The following is a 13,535-nucleotide window of genomic DNA, read 5'->3' as shown; positions in this document are numbered from 1 at the left end:
ATTTGCATATTGCTCAATCTCTGGGATCCTATGGTGGATGTAGGGGGATAGATTATGCTTTTTCTTCCTGTCATAGATGAAGCTATGAGGGTCATACGGCCAGATGAAGCTCTTTTTCAATCTCAATCTCTCAAGGATTTCCTCTGCCTCTTGCCCTGCTCTTTTGTTGTTGCAAATAAATGGGCCTAGGTGATCCTTTATCCTTAGCTGAGATTTCTTCTTAGTCTTTACAAAGTGGATTTCATCAGAATTGATCATTTGCCTGTAGTACTCCAGGGCAAATAATCGCATGGGGAGATATTTGGGTAGTTTATAGGGAGGCAGCTCACACCCATAAATTCTGATCTCGGTATGGTTCTGGTACAAGTACCAATCCCCAACCTTGTACTGCTTGGATAACTGAAGAACTCTTTTAATATCTGCACTAATCCTGGGAGGAGGATTTCCCAATAACATAGTAGTTACTGGATGTACAAATAAGTCAATGAAATTTGTGTAAGGATGAGGAGAAGAGCTAGAATAGTGGAAAATTGAGGTCCAAAAGATAACAGACCTAGGATTCCATTTAGTATCAAGCTTTTGGACAGAGAAAGGGAATTTATCAGTTTGGTAGTAGAGAAAAAGATGATACAAGACTGAAGAATATTTAAATACTCTCTCGTGCTCTAATCTCATGAATTGGTCATGCATCTTATCTGCAATGAATGTAGCATAGTCAAATTTAGTTGCAGGAGGTTGACCAGGGGTAAAAATAGACATGTAGGCTAAGGTCATCTCATCTACATACTCATTAGTGGTAAAAACCAAAATGCAAGCAATCATGGTGATGATATCCCTATCCAGATTAGTAAAGAAGCATGACACGTAAGGAGGGGGGTGTTTTGGCCTGTATTTTTCTTCAATGAAAGTTTGATAGATTTGGGTAATTTTGGAACTGGACAACTTTGAAGACTTTTCAAGTAAATTGACAATGGAAAGGGGAGTGAGGTCCTGACCAGGCTGCAAGTATAACATCTCATTTATGGATTCAGCTATAATGGTGAATAGGATTTTCTGGCTTGGGGTCATTACAACTCTCATATTAGGGTCGTAGTTCGCATGGCATTGGTGGATAATATTTGGGAAAATATGGACAGTGGGGGATTGATACTTAGGTAGGTTTGATTCCTAAAGACCTATTTTATTAGCATGGTTCAGATGTCCCGGTACTTACAGTATAACTTCAAGGGGGTTTCATCAAAAGTAAGGTCCTTTATTTGAAAATCTCTGTCGGCCAAGGGAAGGTGGTCCAAATCCCTATGGGGAGTAGTAAGTGGCATGAAATTCAGGGCAACGGGAGCTTCCATACTTGGTTCTTGTGTATTCAAGGATGTTGGGAGGGAAATTCAGGGATCTTATGGAGAACCAGGTTGTTTTAGGGAGTATTCAGAGTATTGGACCGCTTAAATTTTGATAAAAACACTCAGTTTCTAAAGCAATTCAGTCCTATTTTGATATAAACATAGGGTTTTTCAGTAGAAGTGGGTAAATACCTGGTTATGGTGGTACGTGAAACGTAATGGGGCTGGTGTGTAGTCTGGATGGGGCGTGTTGGTCTGCAGTGGCGACTGGGAGTTCAACGGCTTCTTAGAGTTGATGGTTCGAATGCAGGGTGATAGTATGAACGTGCTTCTGTGTGCATGGAGAACATGAGGTTCTATTGTTTTGGTAAAACAAAAATAATGAGTATTTTCATTTTATTCGCAAATTAAAAATGTTTGGCAGGTATGGTGAAAGGGACAGATGCGCCAGTTAATGGATGGGACACTTTGTCGTTTAGTGATGGTGGTAAGCGAAAGCGGTAATGGTTTTCATCACACAACTTTTGAGTGCTAAGCGGTATTTGGAGAGGTCCGCCCGATGCCATTCATCAGGCGACACATAGCGGCGGGAAAATAGTAAAACTGCTCACATCAGGCGGGTAAAGTTCGGTATCAGAGGCTGCCCGATATGAGTGTCGACCGTCAGATCTGAAAGGGTCAGATTGTACAGTGATCGGGGCATGGATTTGATCGGGAGTTAATGGAGGGGCCCGATGGGAACTAATTGTGGATTTAGGGAAATTAATAACATCGGGGGTGATGTGATTGGGCGAGGATAGATTATTAATTAACCACAAATTGGTTAATTAATCTCTGTTATTTGGCGGGAGTTTTAGGTTATTAATTAATCACAAATCGATTAATTAATCCCTTATTTTAATTATTTCATTATTAAGGTTTATGTTTCAAACCTCGGGGACGGGATTATTAACATATGGGGTTTTTAACAAAGAGATATACGGGAAAGGGGTGATTTTTGGGATTTAATACATAAGTAAAATCAAATGTTAATATGAAATGAAAATAAAAGTGCGCTAAGTATAATGCGTTTAACATTAATTTGTTTTTCATATTAAAACATTATAACTTAGGCTAAAGGGATTTTGTGGGGTAATCACTTTTCCTTAGAAAATAGTGAATTTTCTTAGGGAAAAGGGGTTTTTAGAGAAAGTGAATAAATGATGAAGGGGTGAATGTTGATGAGGGGTTTTTAGCACCTTTGACCTTATAAGTTATTGGGCCGAGGGTCCGGTCCCTCCAGAAGTCAGAGAAATGCTCTGAGCCCCTTTAACTTAAGGTTTTTGGAACTTTTACTTGTGGGAAATTAGTTACAATAAGGGGTAAAATGAATGAGGAAATTAATTATGTAACCTTGTAAATGTGTCTTTGTCATCCATGCTTTGCCAAAGTAATGTAATGATGAAAGCAAATGATTTGAGCTTTTAACTTAACCATTCATCATACATAATTTTGCAACCAATCATCTACTTACCCACCTACACATCCTACCATTTTTACTTCTTTTATTAGGGTGCACTTAAACTAGCAAACCCTTATCAAACTTTTCTTTTCTTTTACACTGGAAATCTATCTAAGTCTATCCTTATTACATCCAAGGGCTCAGATTAAACTGTTGAGCTCCTTTTATTCACTCTACCTATCTACTTATCTGCCAAGATTAAACAGTTTGGTCAGATTTTATTCTCTATCTATGAACATAGAAATTGAAAACATGAAATAGCCAAGTTTATACTATTTGACCATTCATGGATTGTGGCATAAGTGACAAGCTGCGCACAATCTTTTTATTTTTCACCAAAGTAAATGGTAGTGGCATTTTGACTTGCACACTTTCATGGTCTTTTTCCTTTTTCTTGGGGTTCATTTTTCATTTTTTTTGACCTTTTTCATTCTTTTTATCCTTTGATTTTTCTTTTAGGATATACCCTCTTTACATTTTTTAATTTTTTTGATTTTTTTACAAATATGGAAAAAATTTGTAGAAAGAAAAGGTATGTACACATTTCAGAGATAAACTAAGTCTATCATAAATTATGACACCTATTGGTATAGGAACATAACATATACCTCAACTGCAACATCCCCAAATACAAGAGGCCTTAGAGAGAAAAAGCAGACATGAAGAGTTGATGGACTTGGTCCTAAAACTTAATGACCAGTTAAGGGAGACAGAGAAGGAATTAAACACTTTAATTCAATTGAAGCAAAGTGATATTGCCACTACATCAGCAAATGTCATCCCAATAGTCTCAACAAAAGTCCCTTCAATGCTGGCACCCTCATTGGCTCCTGCAACTCCCATGCCTACATCACAGCCAGTTTCAACAGAGTCTACATTAGCAGCAAGTGCATCAGGAGAAAAAGTAGCAGAGTTGGTCAAATCCATGGAGGAAATGCCTATTCAGTCTATAGAAATAAATACACTGAAAGAAAAGGCGACAAGCTTAGAAACAGATTGCAAGCTTGCCAAGATCATGAACAAGGAATTAGTGCAGAATGCTGCTAGAATGAATGAAAGATTAAAGGCCATTGAAAAGGATATAACACTAAAGGAACCCCTTGGGCAAGCCAAGGAACTATTATGGGCCAATATCATTGACTCTGTCAATGATATTTGGCCAATATCATTGACTCTGTCAATGATATTTGGCCATCCATTCAAGTGATTTTTGAACAAGTAGACCTGATAAAGATAGCTACAGAAGCTATCCAAAAAGTCAAGGAAGAACTAGGAGACATGCCTAGAGATGCAACTCGACTTATCCACTTCCTCAATAGTAAAAACAAGTATGACTTCAAGAATTAGATATAGAGGATATGACAGAAACAATTTTGGAGGTAAGAAAGGTCCTTTCCAAGAGAAAATTAATGTTAAACTTGGAGGACAAGTGTCAAAATATGCAGGTAGTAGTTGATAAATTTATGACCAAGTTTCAAATTTTGAGAGAGAAAGGGTTACCCAGTCCCTTGGTCATAAATGACAAGCTCATGACACAACAGGATTATAACAACAAAATCAAAGAGCTAGCTAAAGAACATGCCAGTACATCATCAATAAAGGCATTGCCAACAGGGAAGGTTCTTTACTAGACATTTGAAAACCTGTTTTTCCTCCAGCATGAGGTGAAACACCTATTCATCACTAGGCCTACTTTTGCAAAGTACACCAAGGGAGATGAGATATATAGAAGGATGTTGAAAATCAAGTTACCTGATGCAAAATTATGGGAAAAATTGACTGATTTACTATAGTAAAATGTAGTAAAACGGTTAATGTACAATAAAAGGTAAAGACAGGTTATCATGGCTAAAGAGTATCAGTGCCAAAGAGTATCAGATAAAATCCAAAAGTAACTAAAGCCTCCAACGTGAAAGTTCAAACAACAAAGAGCATAAAGGGCTACAAATCAAACTGTAAAGGCCAGCAACACCACAATAAAAGGGACAAAATGAAAGCAATTCAATAGCTATCTCTATCTTCTTGCAAGAAGATATTTGTATTAGGGAGAAGGGAGAGGGGAAAAAGAGAAAGGAAATAAGAGAAAGCTAGATTAAATCTCAAGTTAGTTCGAGATATTTTGTAGTAATTTTTTTTATAAAAACTTCACAAATCAAAGTATGAAGTGTGGATTCTTATACATTTCGATAGACTTCTTGATCAAAAGACTGTAAATCTATCATTGGTTGGACCAACAAGCTGGATTGATGAATAAAGACAAGATATTTCACAGGATTCATGTGTAAAGCAAAGTGCAGACAAGTATTCTCTCATGTTATTGTCAACTTCCTTAAATTTTTTTCATAATCTTTAATGTATTTCTGTATCTGAATGCTATAACATGGAATGATATCTCAGAATTTGTTTAATTACACTCTGTTTTAACTGTTATGCATTTAAATGTTTTCTACTAATATCTAAGTTAAGGAATTCTTAATTTCTCCTTAGTTTAGGTTGTCTCTATAATCTATAACAAATGATTCTTAATTTCCCTTTGTTTCCGATTACCCTTTGTTCCTCGTTTAAGTCCCGGTCTGAGAATTCTTGATTGCTCTCTCACCCTTATTCAAACCATTTCACCCCTCTAGCTCAAAGACCAGCACTCTACTTTGCTATTTTTCCCTTCGAACATTCCCTTTAGTGAGTTAATTCTAGTTCTGCTGCTCTTCTATTGACTCCATAGCCTAATGGTCTAAAGACATCATTCTATCCATCTGTTTTAAGGATTCCACCTTCCAATCTTCAATACAAATAAAAACCCCTTGAACATTCAGAACTAGCCTAAAATCCCAACAAACAAATCTAAATCACATAGAGAGAGCCCTATCTAAGCCTAGTTGGCTAGAGCCTATGCCCAAAAGTTGGCTTGTGGTTACCTCTATCATTTTCTTTCTTCTAATAACTTCTAGAGAAAATTCTGAGTGTTAACACTCCAAATGGTCACCGTGTCATCCCGAGGGAACCCTCCTTCACAATCCATCCTCTTAGTCTACTTCCTGCTTACCTTTGAAAATTGCACCCAAGACTGGCTCTTCCTTTCATCCCATTATGCAGTGCACATTCATAGCGGGAAGTGAAGCCACTCCTTGATCAACGTAGTGGGAAAATACACACACCCTAAGCCTTCCCCTCAAGCACTGCACATTGTGAAATTACAGTGAGAAAGATCCCCACTCTTACCTCTTACACTTTCTCACTGTGCCTAGACTGAACCCTGTCTTCCTCCCTAGCGCATGTCGTAGTTCTAGTGGATAGTGCAACCTCTTCTGGATCATTGCTGAAGAGAATTGTGTAGTACACTAAGCCTGCCATTCCTTCAATGCATATTGCATATTGCATATTTTTAGTCAGAAGACCATCAACCCTTGTCCATTATACTTTCCCACTATGCAAAGCACCTCCTCAGACTCCCTCTCTATCGAGTAGTGCATACTTCTAGTCAGAAGTGAGACACCCATAGACCACTTTAACTAAAAACTGTGCTATTTTCTCCCTCCTTATCTCTTGGGAAACCATAATCCATAGACCCCTAGTCACTGCCTCTAGCACTGAACACACATGCTTGAATCTCTCTCTTGGCTTAGCGCAGTGCACATTTATAGTGCACATTCATTTATATCTAACCTCCTACAACTACGCGTTGTGCTAAAGGAAGCCTCTACCTCTCAGCCCTTGCACAGATTCATCATAGTCAATCTCTTCCATGAGAAAAGCAAAGGTATAGTATAATATTTCTAGACTAATATTGCCTTGTCATGAGTGAAATTCATCTGTAGATGTACCATATCAACATGGCAAGGTGATGCTCAAGGAAGATGTTAAGGGGAGGCTATAACGAAGCACTTGCAGAGAAGAAGCACAAAGAACAACCATCAAGAAGACATGAGATATCCTGAACCATGATAGAATGAAGACATTTCATGATGGTTAAAAACGTTACAACACTGATCCAAGACTCTTCAGAGGGTGTAGATGAAGTACATATCAAACATATCGTTAAGAATGCAAGACATAGAAACAAGGAGAGAAACTTGATATTTCCACATCATCATAAAGTTCCATGTCATCATTGCCAAGTTATGGCTTGTACAAGTGCCATCAAAATCTCATACGTGTTAATAGGTCTTGCCACATGATGTGGAATGTAATTATGCATTTTTAAGGAAATGAAAAAATGTAAATGTGTGGAAGTCCAAGAGTCACATGTGGAATATGAAAATTCCCATGTGGACCAAAGCGTCAATAAAAGTTTAAAGGTCACGTAGGAGTCCAAGAGTCATGATGTTAACTAAAGAGTCATAGTGGATATGAAAGGTCATTCCTCTTGTTATAAAAGAAACCTCATAACTCAAGAGAAGGGGCTTTTGGAGTCTTAGACTTTGGAGAGGTAGCCATGGCTTCTCTAGCTTCACATAGGAGAGAAGATCATTCTTTGGAGAACCAAGAAGTGACTTAATGTTCCACTATTGGAGATAGTGTCTCATTATTGTAATTATGTACTCGGATATTTCACTTAATAATCATAAGCTCATTGTTCCAACACACTTTCATGCATGTATCACGAATGTTGTAAGACTATTCTTTATATGTTTGCGGTATATGTTATGTTCACATGTACTAAAGAAATTGAACAACTTCATTGGCTTTGGTGCTTATGTTGTTGGATGTGTGTTGTATTTTCTTTAATGATCATTGTGTCTATGTGAGCTACTTCACTATATAACTAATGAATCTTTCCTTTCTCTTGTGTGCTTCTCTTAGGATAGTAGTAATAGTTTACTTCTAGAGACTCACTCTTGTCTCCCCTCTCATGAAGGCTTCCTTTTACAAATTGCAATTAATATTTGACACTGTCAACTTGCTTGCTGATTTCAAAGGTTATGTCCATATTCTCTTATGTTATTCATTATAGCCAAGGAAAAGCTTGAGTTACGATGGCCGGACTGGTACTCCAGATGGGGCTCCTACTCCAAACAGTGTGAGGTCTAATTGGGACTTCACATTGGGGAGACCCCCTATATGTTGGCGGTATCTAGCACCATCAACATCCTACCATTCTTGTTAACTTTGGAAATTTGTAACCATAATGTACAAAATGTATGATCGATTTAGGTGCTTCTTCAAATGTAATGTCACTTTCCCTTTGTGACAAGATTAATGAAAATATGAAGCCTTCTGATATAGAAATTGTCTAATTGGACAACACATATGTTAAAATTAGTAGGGGAATTGAATGATGTTTTGATTATATTTTCACAATACCATAGAGTCCATCATATTATAGATGTTGTGATTTCTGACATTCTCGAAGCATATGGGATGTTCTTGAGTAAGAATTGCCTACAACAACTTAAGGGAATTATGGAAACTAGTTTGAATCAAGTATGGTTGCCTTGGAAAGGGTAGTAAAATAAAATCAATATTAATAAAGATAATTTAATACATAAAACATATAATTACTGACTTAAATGATTCAAATGAACTAGTAAAGACTGATGATTTCATGGCCGTTGACTCTTTCTTTGGAAATTTATTTGTTGGTTTTTCTCTTGTTTTGAATTTTGCACAACAATATGATTTGGAAACAAATAGTACATCAATTACAACTGATCATAGGGTTATTGATATTAGTAATGTGTCAAATATTTAGAAATCTAAAATATGGTCATTGTATTTCAATGATTCTAAGTCTAAAGAAGGATATGGTGCTAGATGTATGCTTTTAGATCCTCATGATTTTTTTTTTTGATTAGAATTTCAATGTACTAACAATGTTTTAGAGTACAAAGATCTTATTCAAGGAATACACAAAGACTTTTACCTTTAATTTAAATGTCTAAGAGTTTATGGCGATTTTGCAATAATTATTAGATAGGTAAAAAATTATATTCACTTCATTTCAACACACTTACATGCTTATCAAGCTTAGGTATGGGATTTAATATCAATGTTCTTAGCTATAAATATTGATTCTATTTCTAGAAATGAAAATCAATAAGCATACTTGTTAGCTAATGTAGCTTTTAGATTGATACTTGCTGAAAATTTTGAACCTGATTCTTTTACAATAGAATTGCTTTTTAGACCATCCATACCTTACACCATCAGTAATTGGTGTGTGTTTGATGATGATAAATAGATGATTGACTTTCTACATATGGAGGGTACATTTAATTATGGATTCATTGATGAGACCACTCATGGGGTGAATCTTTGGTGCTTCTCTCAGATCAATGAATAATGGTCATCAACTGAACTCTTTGACATGTTAAAGATGATCCATAAATCTATTATTATATTCAAGCATTTATATGACTTGCATGATATATTTAAGAGAGGTAATAACTGTAAAACTAATAGCTCTACCATGGAAGTCAAATTTATTAATTTGGGGTCATAAGATATTACAAAATGCATAAATTTAGGAATATTCTACCAAAGAAAGGTTAGATATCATTAACTTGTTCAATAAGTAAAAAGATGTATTTTCTTGGACTTATAATGATATCAAGACCTTTAATCCAAATACTATGCAACATGCTATTCTTATGAAACCCCAAACTAAACCTTTTCAGTAGAAAATTATGAAAATTCACCCAAGTCTTGAGTCCTCAGTTAAAGAAGACTTGAATAAACTCCTGACAACTAAGATCATTTTCCTTGTGTAACAAAATGAGTTGGTTGCTAACTCAGGACATATTAGGAAGAAACATGGTGACATCTATCTTTGTGTTTATTTTAGGAATTCAAACAAAACCTCTGAAAATACCACTACTTGGTACCACCCATGGAACCAATTCTCCAGTGTGTCTCAGGCTTCAAGATGCTATCCTTCTTGGATGGTTTCTCTAGATACAATCAAATTATGGTAGCACCATATAACTAGTTGAAGACCACATTTTGACCTCCTTGGTGTACCTTTTCCTATAGGAAAATTCCCTTTGGATTGATAAACTCAGGGGAAACTTTCCAGTGGGCGATGGATATCTCATTTAAAGGTTTGATCAATGAGTCTGTGGTGATATACTTGGACGATATCGATATTTTCTCAAAACAGAGGTATGACCATTTATTTCACTTAAAAGATGTGTTTTAAATATGCCGAAAATTTAGAATGTCCCTTAATCCTAAAAAATCTATTTTCATAGTTGCTGAAGGGAAATTAATAGGATGTATTGTCTCTAAGGATGAAATTAGAATCGATCACGATAGGATGCAAACCATAAAAAATTATACCCCACCGAATTCCAAAAGCGCCATACAATCTTTTATGGGAATTATTAATTTGTCCAGACGATTTTTTCCTAGATTTTTTGAAATTGTGAAACCTATTCAAGATTTAGTGAAGAAAACTTCTATTTTTAAATGGGGAGAATCACACAAACAAGCTTTCAGCACTATTAAAAAATAAATCACAAAAATTCCTACATTAAGAAGCCCTAATTTCTCTAAAGAGTTTCTTTTGTATACATTTGCTTTAGACTTCGCCTATGATGCTGTGCTTACGCAAAGGGCTAATCATAATATTGAAATCCCTTTTTCTTTCATGAGGTCCACTTTTAAGGGAGAAAATTTTAATTATGCACAAGTTGAGAAACAAGCCTTTGCTATGTACAAAGAAATTAAGCATTTTCATTTCTACTTGCTTAAATATAAGACAAAAGTTATAGTCCCATACCCAATAGTTATAATCTTTTAATCCAAAACGAAATCATGGAGAAAAGGGCCCATCGGATGATAGCGTTGCAATAATTTGACCTAGAAATTAAACCAACTCAAATCATTAAAGATCAAGGCCTTTATAAATTAGTTGCTAAATCTATTTCTTCCCATGCGGATCATTCCTCTTTTCTAGAGATTCCTCTCTAAATAGTGAAGTATGTTCAATAAAAAATGAAGTCTCGTGTCAAAAATATAGTCCTGACTTATGGTATTCATACATTAGATTTTTTTTTGAAAAAGGTATAACCCCCTCTCATCTTATACAACTCAGAGAAGAGAACTAAGATTAAAATCAACATCTTAACAACTTATTAATAATGTTCTTTTCAAAAAAAATATGACGGGGTACCAGTTCGTTGTTTAGAGCAAGAAGATGCTTCAAAAATACTTCATGAACTCCACTTTGGCCTTGCTAGCATACATTTTGGTGGTGATATCACCGCACACAAGGTTCTAAGGGAATTTTTTTTTTGGCCCACTCTATTTAAAGGTGCCCATGCCCTTGTCATAAAATGTAAAACATGCCAAAATATTCTTGGTAGTCTAAATAAACTTGCTTTTCCCCTATAACCTGTCACTATTGAGGCTCCATTCCAACTATGGGGCTTGGTCATAATAGGACTAGTTAATCCACCCTATCCCAACAACATAAATTCATTATTACAACTACAAATTATTTTACTAGATGGGTTGAGGCAACACCTTTGCATGTGGTAAATTCTACCCAAGTAATTAATTTTCTTAAATCTCAAATTATCACCTTTTTTTTTGTTCCCAATTCATTGGTCTTTGATAATGAATCTTATGTCTCATATCATTAGTTAGATGCATATGCCATATAAAAAGGGATAAAAGTAAACTATTTAGAAAACTATTATCCACAAGGAAATGGTCTTGTCGAATCATCAAACAAGAACTTGTTAAAAATAATTAAACGAAAAATTTCATAAAATTAAAAGATTTTTTGGGACGACTTTCAGATTATTCACATAGAATTATTTTTTGGTCGACGTTTCAAACCTATTAATGAGGTTCATCTACTAAAGATGAACCTCATTAGTAGGTTAACATTGACCAGAAAACAATTCTATGTGATTAATATGAAAGTCGTCTCAAAAAATCATTATGGATCACAAAAGTCTAAGATGAAAAAATCAAAAGAACTAAAATATTGCACTATTTAATAAATTATGGGCTGATAGGGTGACACCAAAAGTTGCTATTGGAAACTCACCTTTTCTCATCATTTATGGTAGAGAAGCTATATTACCCCCTCATATTTTTCTTCCTTCTCTGCAATTGTCCCAAAGTGTCCAAGAAATTAAGTCATCAACTATGGAGGATAGAATAAATGCTTTATTAAAATTAGAAGAAGAGAGACATAAAGCTAAAACCAAGTTAAATCAACATCAACAACTGGTAAAATGATGGTTTGATAATAAGTCTTCTTCTAACATAGATATTGAACTTGGTGACCTGTTTTTAAAATGGGACAAGGCCCATGAGGATAAGGGGGAACACACCAATTTTTAGAGATTATGGTTGGGACCATTCATTATTATATAAAAGACCAGACTCAACACATTTCAACTACATATTTTGGAGGGTCAACCTGAGTCTCTCCTAGTCAACACACAACTTTTAAAAATATTGTTCGCATGATCTCCTTCAAGGAACTTTTTTATATATTCATGTTGATGATTTTATTTAACTTTGTGTTTGAATTTACTCTTTGAATATACTATTATTTGGTTTTAATTTCTTTTGATGCTACTTTTGTGTATCATTCCACAGTCAAATCTGTTTGGAAACATTTTTTTTAAACAAGTTCTTTATCAGATGATCTATTAATTAATGTATCAGTTACTGAATCAATTATTTTAGTTTGATTTTAGCAAAACAATTTCTCTATTTAGAGATATCTTTGGATATGGTCTTATTTACATGAGTTATCTTAGTCCAATATTATTCAAGAAGAATTCATATTTTGAAAAAACATATTACTTTTAACAAAATTATTAATCTAGAGTTGGAAAGGTAATTTTTTCACACCAAGGAAAATTTTATGGATGGAAAATTTTCTTGAAGTTTAAAACATTGGCGAATCTCACTAATCCCTAATATGCAAATTATAAATGTTTATTGATATATTTGTAAAATTAATCAAATTTATAATTATTTTATATATAGTCTCTATATAATGTTGGCGTTTTTAAAGGTAAAATAATTTTATATTCTAAAATTTGGGCGAATCGTCTTTTATAAAATTGGAAATTGGCGAATCTTTTTTGTGGAAAAATCATGGAAAATTAGCCCACTGGGCGAACATTAGCCCCTAAAATTTTCCATGTTTCACACCATCCCTAGCTCTTAAGGAGCATATTTTCCTCCCCATCTGTTAAGTAATCAATCAAGGATTAATATTTATCAGTGTAATTCAAAATTATAAAAAAGAAAAAAATATATAAACTAAAAGATAGGAGGTCTCATTACAAGTTGACTTACTAGGATCATGGGTCCTAATAGAAGTGACATTACCGCTGCTGGTCACCAAACCGAGGTAATGGCTTTTAGCCATAAGGCTAAAAGGAAAGAGGTATTATCATGAGTTGACTTGGTCACTCTTCTTAGTTCCTGTGAGTGGTATTGTTATTATCTGGTTACCAAGCTAGTACAACAACTTTTAATTAATTACTGAGAAAAATTTTGAGGAAAGGAAATACTCTTAATAACTCTGAATCTATACCTAATGGATGGGATGCAAATATATCCGTGGGTTAAAAGGTACCCCTATCGAGGTTATGGACACTTGCTAATAGTGGTTATACCTGTGGTATTAAAGTTACGATTATTCCAACTTGCATAATTGTTGTTTATGTCTTGAATATGTTATCTTTATGGACCCTTCTAAATATTTAGTGAGTTTTAGTCTA

This window comes from Pinus tabuliformis, chromosome 9 (assembly GCF_031772625.1).
Source record: "Pinus tabuliformis cultivar Carrire ecotype Pingquan chromosome 9, CPIR1, whole genome shotgun sequence".
NCBI classification, from domain to species: Eukaryota; Viridiplantae; Streptophyta; class Pinopsida; order Pinales; family Pinaceae; genus Pinus; species Pinus tabuliformis.
Note: the sequence above shows the minus strand (reverse complement) of the source record.